Below are 25,061 nucleotides of genomic sequence, written 5' to 3'. Positions count from 1 at the left end.
CCTGCGGTAGGGGGCACATCCAGCAGCAACACTGCCAGCCCCTGCAGGAGACATATTGCCTGCACAGACCGTGCTGGCCTCCACGACAGACATTCTTATGGGTGACTTCAAGTGCCATAGCTATTGTTACAGTAAGTCAGCAAAATGATAACTCTCTAGGACTCATCTTGGAGTTTTAGAAAGCACGCATTGTTTATCACGGTACCGGGCGCACAGGGGATCGCTTCACCTAGTGTGCGTGCTGAGTTGCTCAACTGCAGAAGTTATGTACAATCAGAATATACATATTGATTCAATTTCTGAGAAATGATTAACATAGTCATACTCTTTCCTAGAAGCCAGTAATATAATAAATGTCCTTGATGCGTGCGCTTTCATGTGCATTGGTGGTCTTCCAGGGTCCTCTGGTGGTCGTTGATAGTCTTCCTCACCGCGTCCGCTGGTTGACCTTAGTTCCTGCGCTTGCTCAGTTCATTTTTGGCCTGGTTGCTTATACCAAACCTACCTGCTTCTAGCACGCTTCCCTTACCTATTCTACTCAAGGATACAGTGTCTCGCATATAACAAATTCTAAAGCCATCTGCTTGCGAAAATTCCAAACTTTGCTACATTGTTCAACTCCCACTTATACCACATCAGCCTGCTCACTTACTCCACACAAGACAGCCTTCTCTTCAACTGACTTTCTTAGTCTTTAGTTCTGTGTTCCCCACTGTCATGTCTTAGGTACAGATTCAATTGGTACCTTCAAAAAGGCAATTGGTTTTGTGACTCTAGTTAGACAAGAATTTTGTTAGCGCTATGGTATCACTATCGTGAACCAAGATACCACGAATCAGGTGTGTAGCAAGTCCAGCAGTGCCTCGTTCCTGGTTGCCACATCTACCATTTGTAGGAGGAAGCAGTCCTCTACGCATTCCGGGAACTTGATGGGGACATGTGAGTTGCTGTACTGTTCTGCCAACAAATGTCTGGGCAGTTGAAGTCACCCATAAGAATGTCTGTGGTGGGGGCCAGCAGCGGTTGTACAGGTACGATGTCTGCTGCAGGGGACAGCGCAGTCTGTGCAGGCACGATATCTGCTCTGGGCACTGGCAGTGTTGCTGCTGGATGTGTCCCTCTACCGCAGGTCCAGCCAACGAAGAAGAACAAGCCCGCAAAACTGAACAACACAAGCACAGTAATCAAAACGTTCCAAGGGTATTCCCAGCTCTCAAGAGACATCCCCGCCTTGCTAAATGGCACATCATGTAACCCATTGTATAGATCTCCTTCTCTGGAGATTGAAAACCCACCTGCATGCGTTCCTCTCCAAGCTGATCTAGGTGAACCTGCTTTGGCGGGGGGGTGGCCTAGATGATCTCCAAAGGTACCTTACAACCCCGACCATTCTCTGACTCTGTAAAGCGTGGCCAGCAGGTCGAGGGAGCTGATTCCACCCCTCTACTCCTTTCTCCTGACACCCCACCCGGAGCCCTGCGTCCAGCTCTGGGGTCCCCAGCGCAAGAACGGCATGGACCTGTAGAGCAGGTCCAGAGGAGGCCACAAAAATGATGCCGGGCCTGCAACAGCTCTCCTGCGCAGAAAGGCTGAGAGAGTTGGGGGTGGTCAGCCTGGACAAGAGGAGGCTCCGGGGAGACCTCACTGCGGCCTTTCACTACTTAAAGGGGACTGATAAGAAAGGTGCAGAGAGACTTTTTACCGGGGCCTGTAGTGAGAGGTAGAAGGGGCGAGGGGTGTAACGTGAAAGAGGGAGGTTAAGACTGGACAAGTCAGGTTGGAGGGGCTTTGAGCAAGCTGGTGTAGTAGAAGGTGTCCCTGCTGATGGCGGGGGGCGGTGTAGACTAGGTCTTTGAAGGTCCCTTTCAGCCCAAATCATTCTCTGTTTCTGTCATTTTTGCTCCCTACTCGGGGAGCACTAAACCCTCCAGGAGATGCCTGGGAGGAGTCCCAGGGATCTACTTGTCATTGACCTGCCTCCAACATACACAAAACTGCTCCGACAGCTTCCTTGGAGGAGTGCAGGGCTTCTAATTTTTTATCCCTTTTGCAGCAAACACAAGGCAATAGTTTTATATTCCCAAAGTTCCTCTGCAGACATGGACATGCTGTGCAGGACAGCCAACATCTCTGGACTCACGACAGTATTGCAGCTGCGAAAGCTGGTTGTGTTACAACTGCTGTGAGCCTGCCCCGTGGTGCCTGGTGACAGGTGCTGAATAGGGCAGTCCCCTTGGTAGTTAGAGGCTGGAAAGCTCGTGGAAAGGGAACATATTTCAGGGAGCAGAAACCACGGGCCAAACTCCCCGAAAACCCTGGCAAGAGCTGCAGAGCACAACCCAGGCAGGAGGGCAGGGACCAGTCACCTCGGAAAGCGCACACAGGTGTGGGAGCAGGGTTGGGCCATTGGTGAAAGGGTTATCCACTGCTGATTCATCCAGCTTGCTGACATTTTACTGCTTCCTCATTGTCTACACAAGTTCCCTTGATTTAAATCCCTTTCATAGCCTTGCTGGAGAGGGGAGAGCTACATGGACCACACAGCTTCCTTGGCGAGGCCTTGTAATTTCCCTGGGACCCCAGGGCCAGCGCTTTTCCACACCTAGCAGCAGAGAGGGCACAACCTCTGCAAGAACCTCTCTTGGCGCTGGACGTGCTCAGGGGAGAGGCCATCCCACATCTCCTCCACTCTCCCCCCATCTCCTGGGGATGCACTATCTCAGTTGAGCTGCAACAGAGCAAAAGTTCCTGGGGAAAACTCTGGTGCCTTTGATACAATACAACTAATTAGAACTGCGATTGTTTGCACGCTCTCCACTTTGCATGAACACAGGAACTAAGTCTATGTCTTAATTTGCTCTCCCTGAGTGACACGGGCAGGTGGTCTAGAAAGACTCAGCCCCCTTCCAGCAGGCACAGCAGCCCCCCAATAATGAGACACACGCAGACATGGAGCTGAAACCTCCCCTTCATCCAGGAGCTCTGGAAGCACAAGGATTTTCCTAGTGTAAGTGATTTTGCGGGCAGTAAGTCCTGGGCAGGGCCAACAATGCTCCAAGAGCTGCATCTTCCAGGCAGGTGCTGGTGGATCTCCTTTCCTTGAATGGGAGGATTTGGTGTCAGGGGTATGAACCCCCGCAATGGCAGTGCTGTCCCTGGGCAGAGACGCAGCTGCACACAGTGCTGGGATGCGATCGTCCCAGGATCTGGCAGCCTTACACTGAGAAAACAGTGGCTCTCATTCCTGCAGGAAATACCTACATAATGGTGCTGAGGAGCGTGCTGGGTCCCCTTTGCTGTCTGCTTTCCAAGTACGTTCAGGTGAGACCCCAAGTGCACATGATTTTCACATCAACTGCCTGAAAATTCATGAGGCCGTATATTCAACTGTATCAGGCAGAAGTACCTACACAAGTACTTGTGCAGTAACCCGGACGCACACCACCAGCTAGCTTATCTGACCAGCCACAGCTCACTGACATAGCTCCGCATGGCAAGTGGGTTGGAGAACTGCTGGTGGAGGACAGGTAGGAGTTAGAGGAGGTGATGAAGTTGCAGAATACTTTTACTAATGGACACATAGGAATGATTGGCCACCTCCTTCCTTACATTCCGAGGACAGAAAAGGCAGCTGTGTTTTTCACAGGTGTTATCCATATAGACTTAGTTGGCCCAGCTTCATGCATGGAAACGGCTAAAACTTGCCCTGCACTTTGAAAAAGCCATTTGGCTTTCCTGGCTCCGGCTTTCAGGAGTAACTTATGATTTCAGAAGCAACTGCCGCTAAACAGAGAGCAGTACCAACTGCCTAGTTGGTAGAGGTATGGGTTGACTTCTGCCAAACATCAGCTCTGTCAAGGTCTATCTAACTGAGCCCTGAGGCATGCATGTCTTCTGTCTCATTTGAAAATTTGGTGGATTATTTTTCCCATTACTCTTTGGTCATGGTTTCTGCCTGCCACACAGATTTTATCTGGCATTACAGTAAGGTAACCGTGCAGTCCCCAGTTGTGCACATGATGCTTCTGGCCTGTAACGGAGTCACTCAGCTGCTTGCGCGCTCATGGAAACACCAGCTCTTTGCTTCCTGAAATATTGTCGTTTGTGCTGCTTTCTCATGATGCGAAAGTACAGGTGAGCACAGCAGCCACACGAGAGCAGCATTCACTGATGCTTACTGCATCTTACTGTGCTATCACTGGCATTAGAGAAGTGCCCAAAATACTGCAATTTTGCTTTCTTTCATTTTGTAGCTGGGTCAGCTGTCAGCCAATCCCCACTGCAAGCCCAAAATATGTCTGGGTCTTTTCAGCAAACTGAGGAGAAAACTTCATGATTTGGCTTGCAGCTCTGAGCCTTGAAATAATGCTGTAGGACATGCAGACCCCGCCTTGCACAGCCCTGACTCCCCAGAAGGAGAAGGCAATGAGTTTGCTTTCCACTTGATCTTGACTGTTGTTAATGGAGGTGAGAGCTCTGTTTCTTCACGCTGCTGGAGCTGCTGACTAACCCAGCCAAGCTCTGGCTGCTAGTTACGGATGACCTGGTGAGGATAATTACATTAATACAACTGTCAGACTCTGAAGGGACGTGACACAATTTCAGAAATATTTGAAAGCCTTCTGAATACCAGACATTGGAACCTAAACTCAAAGCAACACACTCAAGAGCAGAAATAGGAAGACCACAGAGCTGTTGTGTCCACCAGGAAATGAACGGGGTGGTCAAAGCTACCAGCATCTTAATCCCAGATGCAGAAAGCCAAACAAACAGGTGGACAAAAATCAACAAATGTCCCCCAGGACCACCAGCACACCATGACCACATTCCCATCCTCTGTTTTTGCCCATCCCCAGGGCTCCAGCTCTACAAGTGGATATTTCCTCTCTCTTACACTTCAGGAGCCCTCCATCCCTCCTTCACCTCTCACAGTGCTGTAGGAGCAGAGCGCTGCATCCTCAGCTCCGTTTTACAAGTGGGGAGAGTGAGACACAGCATATGGATGTGACCTGTCCAAGAGAAGAGGGAGGCTCAAGAACTGAGCCCCTATTTCTCATTTTCTAAGGGCTCAGCTTGAAGGACAAAAGCTCGTCCTTCGTTAGTGAAAGGTAATCCACATACCCAGAAACGGGTGAAGAGAGTTTCTGCTCTCAGGAGAGAGGTTCTCTTTGTAGCTGTATAATGCTGCTGTCATCCCCAGAACCGACATAGCTACACTGCCCTTGTAATGTAAATTCACACTGGTTTTAACAGGGAGCTTTGGTTGTTTCCACTACCCTTGTGCGTTTACACTTGATGCCTCCATTACACACTGCAGTGCAGTGTAAAACCACTGAACTAACACAGGTACGAGAAGCTGTTTGGTTTCTCAGAAGAGTAAATGAGCTTCTGGAGAGCTCCCTGCGGTAGCACTCGGCAAACATCTTCAGGTATTTGTTGTTTGATTAAGCCTTTTAGCAATAAAGCCTGTGAAGGACTAGGAACGGAAAGCAATCAGGCTCTTGAGAGACTGAGCTGCTAGGTTCCTTAATTTCCATGATATATGCCCAAGACTACAGCAGAAAGACATAGGCTGTAAGAGAGAAACTATTTACCTCTAAGAAAGGGCGCACATTTCTGTTAATAGTCATAAAAATAATTGACCTTGTGATTTATTTGGCACTTTGGAATGGATGTACAGTGAGTGATAGAAGTGTTTTAGCACCAGGCATCGCTATAAGACACCAGTGAAGCTTGCCCACGCTTCGTGTGGTATTGGAATGGGGGTGAGGGACAGCCTCGGTGCTTCGGGTGCTCTGTGGCACACAGAACCGGTGGCTGTTGTTTACAAATACCTGTGCAGACAGGATGGTTTAGCCACAAAACCAACATGTTCAAGAGGCAGAAGAGAAGCTGTTTCCAGACTACAAGGTTACTGGTCTCTAAACTTTAAGCTTGAGGAAAAATTGAATGGTTAGATTGTTTGTAATCTTGCAGAAGAGGATCACCAAGAAAATCCACACGTCTCATATCTAACAACATTTCCCATAATAACCTTAAAAACATTTGTCTGGCCTACCTGTCTGATGGTCCAAAATCCAGACTGCTTTTGGTCCCCAGCTGAGCTCCTTTGGTGACAAGTTATGTAGCTCTGCTTCAAACGGCAAACGTCTGCCAGCCCAGCTGAGCTGCAAACAGTGAGGGCCGTTGGGATCAGCGTGCCCAGCAGCGGGCTGCACACAGGGCACCTGCTGCTGTCTAGGTCATAGCCACAAGCCACTGGCATGGAGAGCTGCCCTCAGTGCTTTTCCTGACCGCAGAAAAGCCTGCATCACTGCGGCATCACACCCATTGCAGACTCCCAACACCAGCCTTACCCCTGTGGTTAGACAGCAGATGTCCGTGCCCCGGGATCTGCTGTCTGGTTTGCAGCAGTTTGGGGAACCACCAGAGAAACAAGAACACACCTCTTCAGAGCAGACATACAGGGATCGTTGCCTTCTCCAGAAGAACAGTGGAAGTAGCTTTCCCTGCACAGCTGGAAGCAGTCCCCAGTGGGGCACTCAGCAGCAAAATGCTCTGGAAAAGCACAACATGGGTAGCCCCATCAGCACGGCAAGCTTCCTGCAAAGAGGCCCAAGCAGGACTGGTCAAAAAAAAGGGGGCAAGATACCCTCCAGACTATTACCTTCCAAAGCCAGTCCTCAAGGGAGGATTACCTTACCCTTCTCCAAAGAGACTCACATCTGTGCCCAGGACAGCTCCATGCCGCAGCAGCACAGCTTCTCAGGAGCCCTTGGGCAAACACATGCAGCAGAATTAGAAACAGCTCCACCAGACGGGCCCTCTGTCCACACCTCCTCCACCCCTGCGGTGCCCTGGCCAAGGGAGCAGATGAAAAACGGAGATACTGAGATTCATCCCGGAGAGACTAGTGGGCTTGGCATCATCCCTGCAGAGCTCCCTGCGGGTGTAGGCTGGGAAGGCAGACTCAGGATGCAAAAGCTCTGACAGTATTTCATAGTATCATAGGATCATAGAATCATAGGGTTGGAAAGGACCTCTGGAGATCATCTAGTCCAACCCCCCTGCCAGAGCAGGGACACCTTAGAGCAGGTTGCACAGGAACGCGTCCAGGCGGGTTTTGAATGTCTCCAGAGATGGAGACTCCACCACCTCCTTGGGCAGCCTGTTCCAGTGCTCTACCACTCTCAAGGTAAAGAAGTTCCTCCTCATGTTTAGGTGGAACTTCCTATACTCACGTTTGTGCCCGTTACCTCTTGTCCTGTCACTGGGCACCACCGAAAAGAGCCTGGCCCCATCCTCCTGGCACCCACCCTTTAAGTATTTATAAGCATGGATCAGGTCCCCCCTCAACCGTCATTTTTCCAGACTAAAGAGACCCAATTCCCTCAGTCTTTCTTCATAAGAGAGGTGTTCCAGTCCCCTAATCATCTTGGTAGCCCTATGCTGCACCCTCTCCAGCAGTTCCCTGTCCTTCTTGAGCTGGGGAGCCCAGAACTGGACACAGTACTCCAGGTTCGGCCTCACCAAGGCAGAGTAGAGGGGGAGGATGACCTCCCTTGACCTGCTGACCACACTCTTCTTGATGCACCCCAGGATGCCATTGGCCTTCTTGGCCACAAGGGCACATTGCTGGCTCATGGTCATCCTGTTGTCCGCCAGGACTCCCGAGTCTCTTTCTACAGAGCTGCTCTCCAGCAGGTCAGCCCCCAACCTGTACTGCTGCATGGGGTTATTCCTCCCCAGGTGCAGCACCCTACACTTGCCCTTATTGAATTTCATACGATTCCTCTCCACCCAACTGTCCAGCCTGTCCAGGTCTCTCTGTATGGCAGCACAGCCTTCTGGTGTGTCAGCTACCCCTCCCAGCTTTGTATCATCAGCAAACTTGCTGAGGGTGCACTCTATCCCCTCATCCAGGTCATTGATGAATATATTGAACAGGACTGGACCCAGTACTGACCCCTGGGGAACACCACTCATCACTGACCTCCAACTAGACTCTGCGCCCCTAACCACAACCCTCTGAGCTCTGTCTTGCAACCAGTTTTCTATCCACCTTACTGTCCATTCATCTAACCCACTCTTCCTAAGCTTCCCTGTGAGGATGCTGTGGGAGACCGTGTCGAACGCCTTGCTGAAGTCAAGGTAGACCACATCTACCGCTCTTCCCTCATCTATCCACATCTATCCTCATCTATCACACAATCATAGAAGGCTATCAGATTAGTCAGGCATGATTTCCCCTTGGTGAATCCATGCTGAGTACTTCTGATAGCCTTCTCTTCCTCCACGTGCCTTGAGATGACGCCCAGGACAAGCTGTTCCATCATCTTTCCAGGGATGGAGGTGAGGCTGACCGGCCTGTAGTTCCCCGGGTCCTCCTTCTTGCCCTTTTTGAAGACCGGAGTGACATTGGCTTTCCTCCAGTCCTCAGGCACCTCACCTGTTCTCCAGGACCTTTCAAAGATGGTGGAGAGTGGCCCAGCAATGACCTCTGCCAGCTCCCTCAGCACTCTCGGGTGCATCCCATCAGGGCCCATGGACTTGTGAATATCTAATTGACCTAACTGGTCCCTCACTTGATCCTGCTCAACCCAGGGGAAGTCTTCTTCTTTCCCCGTTACTTTCTCCAAGGCCTGGGACTCCTGAGGGCTCGGCCGGGTAGTAAAGACCGACGCAAAGAAGGCATTCATTAACTCCGCCTTCTCCGCATCCTCCATCACCATGGCTCCTGTCTCATTCAACAGTGGGCCCACAGCTTCTCTGGTCATCCTTTTGCCTCCAATATACTTGAAGAAGCCCTTCCTGTTGAGCTTGACATCCCTTGCCAGGTTTAGTTCCAAGGCGGCCTTGGCTTTCCTTGTTTCATCCCTGCACACTCTGGCAGCATTCTTGTAATCTTCCCAAGGGGTTAGGCCATTCTTCCACTGAGTGTAAACTTCCTTCTTCCACTTGAGCTTGTTCAGAAGCTCCCTGCTCAACCAGGCAGGCCTCCTGCATCCTTTGGCCGATTTCTTGCTCTTTGGGATGCACCGATCCTGAGCTTGGAGGAAGTGGTCTTTGAATACCAACCAGCTTTCTTGAGCCCCTTTGCCTTCTAGAGCTCTAGTCCACGGGATCTCCCCAAGCAGTTTCTTGTAGAGATCAAAGTTAGCCCTCCTGAAGTCTAAGGTTGTGATTTTGCTTCTTGTTGTTTTGTGTGTAGTGCCCATGATCCTGAACTCTATCTTTTCATGATCTCTACAGCCTAGGGTGCCCCCAACCTTAATGTCCTCCACCAGTCCCTCTGTGTTGGTTAATACTAGGTCCAGGAGTGCTCCTCTCCTTGTTGGCTCCTGCACCACCTGTGTTAAAAAAGTTATCTTCAATACACTGGAGGAGCCTCCTGGACTGTGTGTGACAGGCCATGTGGTCTACCCAGCAGATATCTGAGTGATTGAAGTCCCCCATAAGAACCAAGGCCTGAGATTGGGAGGCTATCTTTAGCTGTCTGTAGAAAGCCTCATCAGCTACCTCATCCTGATCAGGTGGTCTGTAATAAACTCCCACAACAGTGTCCCTCATATTTGCCTGGCCCTTAATCCTTACCCATAAGCTTTCAACCCTCTCTACATCCGCCCCCATTGAGAGCTCGATGCATTCCAGTTGCTCTCTTGCATAGAGCACAACTCCACCACCACGTCTCGTTGGCCTATCTTTCCTGAAAAGGACATAGCCATCCATGACAGTATTCCAGTCATGTGATCTGTCCCACCATGTCTCAGTAATTGCAATGAGATCATGGCCTTGTAATCGTGCACAGATCTCCAGCTCCTCCTGCTTATTCCCCATGCTGCGTGCATTGGTGTATAAGCATTTCAGAGCAGGAGTCGTGTGTGGTTTGGACCCTTGAGATGTGGTGGGCCTTCTGGCTCTCAGGAGTACTGGCAGACTTTGCTACAAGTGCTGAGCGACTACGCCCTGGCACCTCACCAGCCAGCCCGGTACTATCCCCACCCCCCTTCAAATCTAGTTTAAAGACCTCTTAATGAGCCCTGATAACGCTTGCCCTAGATCCCTTTTCCCCCTGCAGGACAAGGTATGTCTGCCTGTTGCCAGTAGGCCTGGCACTTTGTAAATCCGGCCATTTGTGCCCCTGAGAGCCTGCCGGGGCCTGTCAAACATCACAGACCATCTCCCTCCTCTTACGTGGACTGAAAAGATGCTGCACAGCAGAAACCGTTAGCTTTTCAGAGCCCCTGACAGCCACATGTGACCCCTCAGCCCCTCACTGGCCCCGAGCTCTGCTCTTGCACCAACACACCACACCATGTACTTGGAACCTCAACACGTCGCCACTGATCTCCCCTGCAAATCCCACTACCACAGCTCCAAAGACGAAGCAGCCCCAAGGGAATTTGGAGCTCACACACCAGCGGAGTGTGTGACAAACAGCTGAAGGCAGGAAAACCTTTGGAGCAGAGCTCCCCACAGCTGGCAGGACACCCTGAGCCGGGACAGGTGACCCATGAGCTCTAGAAGGAGCTCAGCTATGGACCTCAGTGTTGGGCACCCCTGACCCTCTCTCACAGGTGTGAGCCTGGTGGAGGTGGTGAAGCAAAAGACTGTCTCCACTCCAGCAAGAGGAATGAGGAAGTTGATGCTGAGCAGCCCACCGGGAGCAGCCTGTCTGTGGCACTCGGCAGCTCATGGATTTGCCCGTCCACTACCCTGTTCGGGACCCAGCATGGGGGTACAGCTCCTCAGGACACTGAGGACAGGGATGGTGGGGGGTTCAGCCACCAAGAGCCGTCCTCTACATGGCAGCGCTGGGCAGAAGCCCAGCAGGGGAGGTGGCAGTGTGACCCTGACTGCGGCCAGCAGCTGGGATGGTGACTATGTGGCAGCACGGTGACACCAGGGTCAGAGTGATGTCTCCTGACGTGACTGGATGTCACTGTTTTGCAGCACACCAGCGCACCCTGCTGTAGACCACAGGGGATCGAGGGACACTGCAACAGGATGTCTGGGGCACCAGGGATGGGATCTTGGGACACAGAAGGAGGGGAGCACTCCACAGCTGCATCGCTATTTGGTTGGAGACCTCTGCCTGCCCATCCTCTGTCCTCCTGCCTGCCTACACCACCTCGCTTTGGCGTCAAGACCCCTCACAGCAGTGTCTTGGGAGCTGTGAGGTGCCTCTTCCCGTACCCCCACCCTCCAGCACTGCCTCATACACCCATCCATCTTCACCAACACAAATCCCACTTGTGGCTTACTCCTGCCTCCCCCATTCCCATGTCCAGACCCCTTCTAGAACTCTGGCCTCCCCCACAGCAGCTCCATCCCCTCCCCACCCCACTGAACCCCTCCTCCCAGCCCCTGCTCCACATCTCCCCTTTCCTCCCCACACCATCTCCTGTCTCCTCTCCGCAGTGACACGGGGGCTCTCAATGTCAGCAAGAAGCAGCTGGATGCGATGGCATCACCCAAGGTGCTGGTGGGAACAAAGTCAGAAAAGAGGGGCTTTGGTGCTGACCCACCACTTGCTTCCCAAAGAGGGAACCTGCCATGGTGTAGGACCATGCAGCCAAGGGTGCCTGAGCCAAAGAGCATCAGCCCACTACCAAATGCACCTCTTGGCCGATGATCCCCTCTTGGCATTACGGAGGAAATTTGATTAACTGTATTCTTCTATCCAAATAGTCTCGTTTAGCGCTAGTAGCTTAGCACTAGTAGCTAAAGAAGTTGAAGCCTTAGGCTGCAAGAGCCCGTCTGAGAGTGTACTTTTTGATAACACTAATGCTGCTAACAAAGAACTAGCTGAATTCAGCACATATGAGTGGAATGAAGAAGATAAGGACCAAGGAGGCAATTCCAAGAGAAGGAGATAACTTCAGAAGAAGGCCAGCCCAGCACCAGTGAAAACCAGTAAGAAATCAAGAGGCCACCAACCAGAACTGAGTGATTGGGCTTAGGGATCGAGTGCTGGGTGGTATAACTGAGAGGCGTGATCTGGGGTAGGGGTTCCTCTCTGGAGGCACCCAGCTCGAGCTGTTACCTGAGAACTAATAGAAGAGGAATTGGAGGCCTTCACTCAGACTTTGCATTTTCTGTGGCATCCTAGTGTCGGTACCTGTTACGGTAGCCGGGGTGTGTAAATCCATAACAGTTTGGCATGCCAGATGGGACCCTAAGCGTCCACCATCAGAACTCTTGTCTACAAATGTCTGATCAGTGCCAACGGGTGAGTTCAACTGGAATCTTTGGCAGCAGGAGGTACAGAACCTGGTGAGTCTTAAATTCCTTCTTAAAAATTCCATTTAGAATGGGAAACACTTTCAGCATAGAAAAGGGGATGCCCTTAGCCAAAGTAATGGAAAACTGGCCTAAAATCGATGGCACCAAAAGAACAGGGAAAAAGAGATTAGTAACATTAAGCCAAGACAACTGGCCACTTCTTACACATGAGGGCAATCCTGCAGAAAGGTGGCCACCGCAGGGAACCTTTGACCAACAGGAATTGAACTTCCTGCGTCAACATTTGGAGGACGTGTTCCCTGCACAAATGGATTATATGTATGTATGGGATAATCAAGCATTTGCAAGGTGAAAAGAAAAGCCTAGAAAAAGTGGAAAAAGTTCCTTTAGAAATACCGTGAGTATGCCATCTGCTAAAATACTTGTGGAATCTGCTCCACCCTAAGTTCTGCTCTCTACCTTGGCTTCTCTGTCTTCCCCACTCTCATCTACTTCTATTTTCCAGGCCCCCTTACAGGTGGTGCCAGTACTGGGAATAGCTGTGCCTGGCCCCAGTGGGGTGTGCCAGTTAGCCAGTACAAGGGTCTACCAACTCTGGTGTCCACAGGATTTGATTGCTTGAAGTCAACAGACTCCCAGACTTAGAGAGGACCCAGAGAAAGCATTACAAGTCATGAAGGGAATACTGCAGTCGTATGACCCTGCCTAGGGAGATGTCCAGAGGTTCCCTGAAGCCCTGTTCACACCTGATGGGAAGCACACAATTCTTGAAGTGAAACGTCACTGGGCAGAACAAGGGTGAGATGCAGCTGCCCGGACAGCTTGGGCGACTGTGGATCCCGGGTGGAATCATAGCATAGGTGCAGGCTACAGACAGTTACAATTAGCCAGACAAGGCTTAGAAGGGGCTGTACATTTGGCAGGACAATAAAAATGAAAATTGGTCTAAAATAAGGGAGTGGCAACAGAAGCCTGAGGAACACGTCTCAGCTTTTCTCTCCAGATTGTTTAAACAAGCAGAAGGTCGCTGTGCATCTCTCTCTAAGCTTCAGCTGCGTCAGCAGGAAGGGAAATATTTAGGATTTGTATTAAAAGAAGGACGAAGATTAGTAGACCCAGAACAAGTCCAGGCTATTGCAGAAATACCTCGACCAGAAACAGAGAAACAACTGCGAGGATTTTAAGGTGCAGACCTTGGATAATGGGGATAGGGGAGTTAAGGGGGCCGTTGACAGAATCTATCAAAGCAGAGGAGGTGGAGCCTATATGGTGGGGTCCAGAGAGAGAAAAGGCTTTCCAAGCTATAACAGAAGCTTTAACGTCTGCTCCGGCATTGGGATTGCTGGATTACTCCAAGGCTTGGAACTATTTGTGCTTGAGAACAAAGGAGTAGCTATCGGAGTCCTTACTCAAAAGCTAGGTCCATACTGCCACCCTGTGGGTTATTACTCAATTCAGCTGGATCCTGTCGCAACAGACAATGATGGCTGTGTTAACACGATAGCAGCAAACAGCAACTGTCCTAGAAAAAGGCAGACCCGTTAGTCCTGGGTCACCAAACAACCGTGTATGTCCAGCATGAATCAGAACTGATTCGTAAGCAACATGCGACACAAGCGTTGTCCCCACAAAAAGCACGTGGTATGTGATTTTAAATGCAGATATTACGTTAAAAAGATGCGATGTTTTGAATCCAGCAACTTTACTGCCCGTTCCCCCTGATGGTGAGCCGCACCACCATTGTGCTGAGGCAGTGTTTGACTCCAGCCGCCTACGGGAAGATCTGCAGGATCAGCCTCTAGAGAACTCGGATCTAACCCTTTTCGCCAACGGATCATCATACTCTGTGAATGGAAAATGATACACGGGCTATGCAGCGCTGAGAAACTTAGACGTACTTGAAAGTACAACCCTCGGTAAGTGCTCAAGGGGCTGAATTAACTGCGTTAGCAAGAGCAGCCTGATGGGGACATAATCAGTGGGTAACTCTTTATACTGATTCTAAATATGCTTTTGGAGTGTGTCATGCAATGTGTGTGCTAAGGAAAGGAGAGGATTCCTTACCTCAGCAGGAAAGAATATTTCTAATGGAACTGAAGTCCAAATTCTGTTGGAAGCTACTAAGCTTCCAAGGGAAATCTCTGTAGTACACTGCCCAGCTCATACCATGGGCTCCACCAAAACGGAAAGAGATAATGAATTGGCAGAGAAAGGAGCTAAAGCCCCTGCCCGCCAACCCATACATGAGTGTACTGCCATATGTCATGGTTTAAGCTGGGATAGAGTTAACTTTCTTCCTAGCAGCTGCTGTAGTGCTATGTTTTGGGTTTGGGATGGGAATAATGTGATAGCACGCTGGTGTTTCTAGTTGTTGCTAAGCGATGTTTACGCTTTTCAAGGACTCTTTTCAACTTCCCATAGAAGATGAGAAGAAGTATAGACAGAACAATGGAATGGCAAATGGAATATTCCGTACCACAGATTCCATGCTCAGTATATAAATGGGGGGAGAGGGGAAGAATCTGCAATTGCTGCTTGGGGCGGTGCCAATTCACCAGGCAGTAAGGGTGACTTGTGTCATTATTCTTATTATTGTTATTTTCTTTTTCTGATACCATTATATTGAACAGTCTTTATCTCAAGCCATAAGGGTTTTTTCCCTCTCCCCTCCTTTTCTCCCTCTTCTCCCTGCCCTTCTTGGTGGGGAAAAAGGGGGGGTGAGTGATCAGCTGCGTGGTCCTAGCTGCTGGCTGGGGTTAAACCACGACACCATAACAACTCCCTCTGCTGATGATCAGCCAGATATCAATACTCCATCACAAATATATGCAGAGGTTACTCATGAAGAATGAGCTCGATGGGAAAGTTGGGAGGCTGTGAAAGATGAAACTGGGCAAAACCAATTTTAACAAGAAAATATTTAATGACTTTGGCTAGGTGGTTTCATGATTAAACACATGGAAGGATGACAACAGTTGTTAACCAGAATGAGAAAACGTGGGCAGCACCTGGAATGCATATGGCAGTAAAAAGGATTGTGACTTCTTGTCCCACACGTTGGGAGTTTTCCAACGCATAACCCAAAAAGCAGGCTGGAGGTTGACCATGGCCGTACTTCCCATTCCAAAGACTGCAAATTGATTATGCTAACATACCTCCTGTGAGTGGATTTAAGCACCTGCTGGTAATCAAGGATCAAATCTCAGGATGGGTAGAAGTTTTTCCCACCAGGAAAGCTGATATTGCAGGAGCTGTCGAAGCACCCTTGTGGGAAAGCACTCCCAGATACAGAATACCTGAAACAATATAATACCATAGGGGCTCTCATTTTATAGTGGGAATACTAAACTAAAAAAAAAAAAAGAGTTTAGGAATAGAATCATGGACTGGTCAGAGTTGGAAGGGACCTTAAATCTCATCTTGTTCCACCCCCCTGCCCTGGACAGGAACAGCTTCCACTAGACCAGGTTGCACAAAGCCCAACCCAACCTGGCCTTGAATATCTTCAGAGATGGGGCAGCCACAGATGGATCTGTGGACGGTTCGTCACCATCTAAGAGGCTGGCCCTATCAAGGACAAAGGTCCCAGGTACCGCTAAGTGCCTGCCAAGCGCTATTTCTGCTGCTGACAACCCTAGAGGTTGGCGAGTGGTATTTCTGATATCCCATAGCACTATTCCTATAACTTCAGGCCATTTCAAACCTACCTGACTACAAGTTCAAGCAATTCTATTTTTGAGAGTCCTGTTCATTCTTTCCGCCTGCCCGGAGCACTGTGGAACATAGAATCATAGACTGGTTGGAAGGGACCTTAAAGCTCATCCAGTTCCAACCCCCTGCCCTGGGCAGGGTCACCTCCAGGACCAGGTTGCTGAGAGCCCTGTCCAACCTGGCCTTGAACACCTCCAGGGATGGGGCGGCCACAGCTCTGGGCAACCTGTGCCAGGGGCTCACCACCCTCAGTAAATATTCTAACATCTTCCTTCACAATACCTTGCTAATATCTCATCTCAATCTCCCCTCTTTCAGTTTAAACTGTTCCCCCTCATCCCATGGCTCCCCTCCCTGATCCAGAGTCCCTCCCCAGCTCTCCTGGAGCCCCTTTAAGGCACTGGAAGGGGCTCTCAGGTCTCCCCGGAGCCTTCTCCTCTCCAGGCTGAACCCCCCCACCTCTCCCAGCCTGTCCTCCCAGCAGAGGGGCTCCAGCCCTCCCAGCAGCTCCGGGGCCCCCTCTGGCCCCGCTCCAACAGCTCCATGTCCTTCTGCTGTTGGGACCCCCCGAGCTGGAGGCGGCACTGCAGGGGGGTCTCCCCAGAGCAGAGCGCAGCAGAGGGGCACAATCCCCCCCTCCCCCTGCTGGCCACGCTGCGGGGGATGCAGCCTGGGATGCCGGGGGCTCGCTGGGCTGCCAGCGCACATTGCCGGCTCGTGTTGATATTAAGATAATAAAAAGAAAAGATAATAAAGTTCATAAGAAAATAACTAAATATACGCAATAAATACAGCCCGTATCAAGCTCCCAGGATGATGATTGTGTCACCGGCAGGCGCTGGGGAAGTCCCAGACTGGACTCAGTGGCGGATGGGACCTGGATTCCGGATATGGATTCAGGAATGCACGGGTCAGGATCAAAGGCTGATGAACAGACAGAGTCCTCCTCAGACACCGGCCACTGAAAGAAGAGGGCTGACCCTTTGATCCCTCAGCTTTTACACTGAGCACGAGGCAGATGGGACGGAATACCCCATTGGTCAGTTCTGGGTCACCTGTCCTGTCCGCTCCTCCCTGCAGGTGGGACACCTCTACGCTCTTCTGCTTCCGACCCTCCAACGGGGCAAGTAACAAAGTTAGCTGGCCTGGGGTGTTATAAAAAGTATAAACAAGATCCTCTCTCCGTACCATTCCTTGGTATTCCCTATAAACATCAGGCACTATCTGCTAGAAGCGGACACTGAAAAATATGCAGTTAATTTCAGAGTGAAGTTAGGAGAGACTTAACTGAAAAGTAAAATTACTGAACAGAAAATTGGTTCTGTTTTACCTCAAATCAAGACATTCCACCCCTTATTCCATACCTTTTGCGTCATGCTCAGATCACTATTGCTTTTTTATCTTCAAATATATACAGATCACTAATTTATAACTTATCTCTGTACAAAAAAAAAAAGTTTTTAAGTTCATTTAGTTCATAGTTGTAGGATTCCATCTATCATAGCAGTCTCTCAGGGCAGGAAAGATGGTATGAAATTCATCACGGTTTGTGCCCATGAGTAGTGTATGCACCTCAAGGAGTTTGCTGGACACCACTTGATGAAGCTAGCTCAGGTTTCCCCACCACTATGTCATCCTGAAAAACACTTATTGAACACTATTAGTATTATGTAACAATGAACATCATACAGAATAGCGTATTCTCACCCAGTGTTAAATTTCTTTGAGGTACACATTGAACTTCTCCGTTCTTCAGCATCACCCACCAAGTACATCCAGGTCCTTGAGCAAAAACAGTCCCACAAACGGGTTTGCCTTTGCCTGAAGCAGGAAAAACCCAATTTTTCCCAACATATTCCTTTCATGCACCACAGGGACTTTATCCCCTTCTACAGTATCTAAAAGGTCTGACTGAGCAGGACCAGCTCGATTGATGGATCCCCTGGTGTTAACTAACCAGGTGGCTTGCGCTAAATGCTTGTCCCAATTTTTAAAAGTCCCACTCCCCATTGCTTGCAGGGCAGTTTTTAACAGTCCATTGTATCACTCAGTTTTCCTGGAGGCTGGTGCATGATAGGGGATATGATATACCCACTCAATGCCATGTTCTTTGGCCCAATTATTTATAAGATTGTATTTAAAATGAGTCCCATTGTCTCAATTCTTTCTGGAGTGCCATGTGGCCGCAAGATTTGCTTTTCAAGGCTCAGGATGGTATTCCGGGCAGTGGCATGGGGTACAGCACGGGTTTCCAACCGTCCGGTGCTTGCTTCCACCATTGTAAGCACATAGTGCTTACCCTGGCGAATTTGAGGCAGTGTGATGTAGTCAGTTTGCCAAGCTTCCCCAGACTTATGTTGCAGCCATCATCCCCTATACCACAAGGTTTTAACCATCTAGCTTGATTTCCGTGCATGTTTCATAGTCGTGGATAACCTGCGCAAGAGCATCCATAGTTAAATCCACCCCTCGGTCATGGGCCCATCTGTATGTTGCACCTCTTCCTTGATGACCTGAAGTGTCGTGGGCTCATTGAGCTACAAATAGTTCACCTTTATGTTCCCAGTCCAAATCTGTCTGGAAAATTATAGCGGCCTGACCCGCTTGCTGTGCCTCAGTGGCCCGACTCATGGGTACATGGGCATCTACATGATGTACCTTTATGACTAGTTTCCCTAGCCAGTCAGCAATGTCTTGCCACAGCTCAGCAGCCCAGATGGGTTTACCTCTGCGCTGCCAGTTGCTCTGCTTCCACTGCTTTAACCACCCCCACAGAGCATTTGCCACCATCCATGAGTCAGGACAGAGATAGAATGTTGGCCACTTTTCTCATTCAGTAATGTCTAAGGCCAGCTGGATGGCTTTCACCTCTGCAAATTGACTCGACTCACCATCTCCTTCAGCTGCTTCTGCAGCTCGTTGTGTAGGGCTCTGCACAGCAGCTTTCTACTTTCAATGCTTTCCTACAGTACAACAAGATCCACCAGTGAACAGAGCATATGGATTCTCATTATCTGGGAGTTCATTATATGGTAGGGCTTCCTCCGCATGTGTCACCACCTCTTCTGATGGCATTCCAAAGCCTTTGGGCCAGTTTGTGATCACTTCTGCAGTTCCTGGATGATTTGGGTTTCCTATTCGAGCTTGTTGTGTGATTAAGGCAACCCACTTACTCCAGGGAGCATCGGTGGAATGATGAGTAGAAGGAACTTTACCCTTGAACATCCAGCCCAGTACTGGTAATCAGGGCACCAGGAGGAGCTGTGCTTCATACGTAGTGAAAGCAAACTGTGGCCTGCACTCTGCTGCCAAAGGAATAGAGAAAAAGTCATTAGCAACGTCAATTGTAGCCTACCTCTTAGCTTCCTTTGACTCCGGTCCATAGGGAAGTTCTAATGTATCTGGGACGGCAACACTCAACGGTGGTGTGACTTCATTCAGGCCACGATAGTCTACTGTTAATCTCCATTCTCCGTTAGACTTTCGCACTGTCATGCAGGGCTGTTAAAGTGTCAGCAAGTCTTGCTGATGACTCCTTGGCTCTCTAGCCAACCAGTCAGGTTGTGGGTGGGAATCAGGGAGTCTCGGTTGGTGCGATACTGTTGTCGATGCACCGTGGCAGTAGCAATTGGCTCATCTTTAACCCTGAGCAGTCCCACAACAGAAGGGTCACATGAAAGACTGGGCAAGGTGGACAGCTGTGTAATGTCCTCAGTCTCTACAGCTGCTATACCAAAAGCCCACCGATAACATTTTGGCTCTTTGCAATACCCTTTCTCAAGGAGGTCTATGCCAAGCATGCACGGAGAATCTGGGCCAGTCACAATGGGGTGCTTCTCCCAGTTTTTCCCAGTTAGGCTCACTTCGGCCTCCAAGACAGTCAGTTCTTGAGACCTGCTGTCACTCCAGCAATAGTGACAGATTCTGCCCCTTTATGATTCGATGGCAATAGGGTACACCGTGCACCAGTGTCCACCAGGGCTTTATACTTTTGTGGCTCTAATGTGACAGGCCATCGAATCCACACAGTCCAATAAACTCAATTGTCCCTCTCCTCCTCCTGGCTGGAGGCACGGCACCTCTGACATTGAGCATAGTAACTACGATTAGCAGATTGGTTCCTACCTGGGCTGGAGGATCACTCACCGTAGGTCAGAGCAGCCTTCCTCCTGGAAGAATTCTTCCGTCTGCTTTACATTGCAACTCAAGCACCCATGCCTGTAGGGCTGAGGTAGGTTGTCCACCCCACTTCCTCTCACTATGGAGAGGCATAGTCACAGAGGCAAAACCACAGGATATCTTGGAATGGATTCTGTTTCTCTTGCGTTGTTCTCGTAGGAGGGCATTTCTTTCCTAATGGCTGCAACGTGGGTCCATGCAGGGGAAGAGTGGGATCTTTCCTCTATCTTGGATGGTTTATTAAACAGTTAATCAAACAGTTGCTCGTTTTTCTTATCCATTTTCTCATTTTGCTCAGCCATTTTCTGGGTCATTTTCTCAATTTTCTCAGCCACTTTTTCTACGGCTGCCACAACGAGGGGACGAGAGAGACTGTCTACATACTGTCGTACTTTTTTAGCCACTTCATTTACAGTTAGTGTGTTGGCATCGGATCCTCCCCAGACCATTGTTAACAATATGTGGGAATATACAAGTGGTGCACTCCGCACAAACGTCCTCGGCATAGATCATTTGCATGGCATTTCGTCAGGGTCTACATTCACTCACCATCACCATAAATCACCTCTCACACAGCCACTTCTCTCATGCACTTAATACCTTTCTCCATGGTGATCCATTTGCTTTGACGGCACTTGATACCATCCTTAAAGGGATACCTGCCCTTTACAGCTGACACCAGTTGCCTCCAGAGACTGAGAGTGTTCATCTTTCTCCCAAACACTTTATCAATACCTCAATCTCTGGCCAGGTTTCCCAAATGGAAGCCAAAAAGTGTAGAGGGGTCCCACCTGCAGGGAGGAGAGGACAGGACAGGTGACCCAGAACTGACCAATGGGGTATTCCATCCCATCTGCCTCATGCTCAGTGTAAAAGCTGAGGGATCAAAGGGTCAGCTCTCTTCCTTCAAGTGGCCAGTGTCTGAGGAGGACTCTGTCTGTTCATCAGCCTTTGATCCCGATCCGTGCATTCCTGAATCCAGATCCGGAATCCAGGTCCCATCATAGAATCATAGAACAGTTTAGGTTGGAAAGGACCTTGAAGATCATCCAGTTCCAACCCTCCTGCCATAGGCAGGGACACCACCCACTAGACCAGGTTGCCCAAGGCCACGTCCAGCCTGGCCTTGAACACCTCCAGGGATGGGGCCTCAACAACCTCTCTGGGCAACCTGTTCCAGTGCCTTACCACCCTCAGAGTGAAAAACTTCTTCCTAATGTTCAATCTGAACCTGCCCTCTTCTAGTTTAAAGCCATTGCGCCTCGTCCTATCGCTACATGCCCCAGTAAAAAGTCCTTCCCCAGCTCTCCTGTAGGTCCCCTTTAGGTACTGGAAGGCCGCAATAAGATCTCGCTGGAGCCTTCTCTTCTCCAGGCTGAACAGCCCCAACTCTTTTAGCCTCTCCTCATAGGAGAGGTGCTCCAGCCCTCACATCATCCTCGTGGCTCTCCTCCAGACACACTCCAGCAGGTCCATGTCCTTCTTATGTTGGGGACTCCCGAGCTGGATACAGTACTCCAGGTGGGGTCTCACGAGAGTGCAGTAGAGGGGCAGAATCACCTCCTTTGACCTGCTGGCCACACTTCTTTTGATGCAGCCCCGGATACGGTTGGCCTTCTGGGCTGTGATTGCACACTGCTGGCTCATGTTGAGCTTCTCGTCAATCAGCACCCCCAGGTCCTTCTCCTCAGGGCTGCTCTCCAGCCATTCCCCGCCGAGCCTGGAGTTGTGCTTGGGATTGCTCTGACCCAGATGTAACACATTGCACTTGGCCCTGTTGAACTGCATGAGGTTGGTTTGGGCCCACCTCTCCAGCCTGTCCAGGTCCCTCTGGATGGCATCTCTCCCCTCCAGCGTGTCTACCTCGCCAAACAGCTTGGTATCATCAGCAAACTTGCTGAGGGTGCACTCGACCCCACTGTCCATGTCGCCGACAAAGATGTTGAGCAGTACAGGCCCTAGTACGGAGCCCTGAGGAACACCACTCGTCACTGCTCTCCACTTGGACATCGAGCCGCTGACCGCAACTCTTTGAGTGCGATCGTCCAGCCAGTTCTTTATCCATCCAGCGGTCCATTAGTTGAATCCACGTCTCTTCAATTTACAGATGAGGATATGGTGTGGGAGAGTGTCAAACGCTTTGCACAAATCCAAGTAGATGACATCAGCTGGTCTCCCCTTGTCTACTGCCACTGTAACCCCTTTGTAGAAGGCCACCAAATTTTTCAGGCATGACTTGCCCTTGGTGAAGCCATGCTGGCTGTCACCAATCACCTCCCTGTTTTCTACGTGCCTCAGCAGAGTTTCCAGGAGGATCTGCTCCATGATCTTGCCACTGAGTCCAGTCTGGGACTTCCCCAGTGCCTGCCGGTGACACAATCATCATCCTGGGAGCTTGATACGGGCTGTATTTATTGCGTATATTTAGTTATTTTCTTATGAACTTTATTATCTTTTCTTTTTATTATCTTAATATCAACACGAGCCGGCAATGTGCGCTGGCAGCCCAGCGAGCCCCCGGCAACCTGAGCTGCATCCCCCACAGCGTGGCCAGCAGGGGGAGGGGGGGATTGTGCCCCTCTGCTGCACTCTGCTTTGGGGAGACCCCCCTGCAGTGCCGTCTCCAGCTCGGGGGGTCCCAACAGCAGAAGGCCCCAGAGCTGTTGGAGCGGGGCCAGAGGAGGCCCCGGAGATGCTGGGAGGGCTGGAGCCCCTCTGCTGGGAGGACAGGCTGGGAGAGGTGGGGGGGGTTCAGCCTGGAGAGGAGAAGGCTCCGGGGAGACCTGAGAGCCCCTTCCAGTGCCTTAAAGGGGCTCCAGGAGAGCTGGGGAGGGACTCTGGATCAGGGAGGGGAGCCATGGGATGAGGGGGAACAGTTTAAACTGAAAGAGGGGAGATTGAGATGAGATATTAGCAAGGTATTGTGAAGGAAGATGTTAGAATATTTACTGAGGGTGGTGAGCCCCTGGCACAGGTTGCCCAGAGCTGTGGCCGCCCCATCCCTGGAGGTGTTCAAGGCCAGGTTGGACAGGGCTCTCAGCAACCTGGTCCTGGAGGTGACCCTGCCCAGGGCAGGGGGTTGGAACTGGATGAGCTTTAAGGTCCCTTCCAACCAGTCTATGATTCTATGTTCCACAGTGCTCCGGGCAGGCGGAAAGAATGAACAGGACTCTCAAAAATAGAATTGCTTGAACTTGTAGTCAGGTAGGTTTGAAATGGCCTGAAGTTATAGGAATAGTGCTATGGGATATCAGAAATACCACTCGCCAACCTCTAGGGTTGTCAGCAGCAGAAATAGCGCTTGGCAGGCACTTAGCGGTACCTGGGACCTTTGTCCCTGATAGGGCCAGCCAGATGGTGATGAAGAAGTTACCAAATTTGTATTGGGGATACAGAAACATCTACAAGAAAATAGGGTACAAGCCAGATGGATTCAACCAGTACCAGCTGGAATGCAATTACACGATAGCTAGTCTGCAGATGCAGTAATGGTAAAAGTCCACTCTCACAAAAGAAAGTTCGACCCTCAACTGGGGGGTCCATATATTGTGTATATGTAAGCAACTTCTTACTTTTCTGTAAAGGTGGCAGAGAAGGCTGACTGGATTCACCACTCATGTTGAACAACTGCCAAAAGAATATCAGTTAGATGGACCACTCTCAACCCCATGGGACTCCGTCAATCCTACCTTGGAGATTGACACTGGGACCATCTGAGCTTACAAATGCTAAAGGAACCCCAGGACCATGTTGGTGGTTGTCTTTCCAGAGCAACCCGGACCAGGAAGGCATCTGCTGCTTGGCCAAGTGGACCATGAGAGACCATAAATCAAGGACAGTGTTTTATTTGGTGTATACACCATCCTTATCAAGTGGCAATCACTCCAGACTCAGTTGCAAGAGGGGAAAGTTTGAGATGGCATCGGCATGGTTGGCTTTGGTTATCCTGCAATAATTATGGCCCATGTCAACCTGGCTGGTGTATAAATAAAGGTTGTTGGGAAAACCACCATTGAGGTTGGGGCTGGGGAAATATAACCCAACACCCAGTGGCAGCTGCAAGAGGGTCAAAACCACCCAGGTCTGCCTTCGCAGCACCTCCTTCACCAGTTGGGCCATACGTGGTGGATGACGCTGGGGGGCAGCCAGGGGAGTCTGCAGTGGGATCTGTAGGGGGCTCAGCAGGGGACTCTCTGGAGGACCCTTAGGAGGACCCTCTGGGCGACCCTTCCAGGGGCTCTCTGGAGGACTCTCCTCTGAAGCCCCCATGGGGCTCCCCTGAGGAGGCTCCCCGGGACGCTCTGGCAGTGTGTGGGGAGGACCACCACCACCCCACCCTGCTTCCCCTGGGGGTCCAGCAAGGGGGACATCACCAGCCCCAGGAGTCCCACAGTGCTGCTGCCACCACTCGCTCCTCGGGGCAGTCACCCTCCACCCCATGCTTTGGAAGGAGGGGAGCTGGTTGAGGAAGGTGGGGCTGTCAGGAACATCAGGGACAGTGTCCTTGCTCTCCCCCAGCCCTACTGCCACCACTCAGTCCATGCAGCAGCCACCCTTTGAACTCTGAGGTCAGGGAGCTCATGAACAAAGGTGGTCAAGCTGGGGCTGTCACAGACATTGGGAATAGTGTCTGTGCCATCCACGGTGCTGAGCCAGGTGAGCATATTAATGTTGGTGTCACCTGCCTGCTGAGAAAAGACCTCTTCAAAGGCATCTGCCCCCTCCTCAGGCAGGTCTGCAGGCTTCTCCAAGGCTGCTGGGGTGGTTTCCACTGCTGAAAAAGCAAAGAAAGCCAACCCAACCCCGGGGTGATGCAAGCTTTCCTCAGCATAGGCCTCCCACAGACTCTGCCACCCCCCAGACCTCACCAGTTGGCAGACCTAGGGTCAGCTGGTAGCAGGGATGCTGTTCTTCTCTATAGCCAC

Source organism: Vanellus vanellus (assembly GCF_965231255.1).
Source record: "Vanellus vanellus genome assembly, chromosome: 26".
Taxonomy (NCBI): Eukaryota; Metazoa; Chordata; class Aves; order Charadriiformes; family Charadriidae; genus Vanellus; species Vanellus vanellus.
This window is presented reverse-complemented; position numbering follows the sequence as displayed.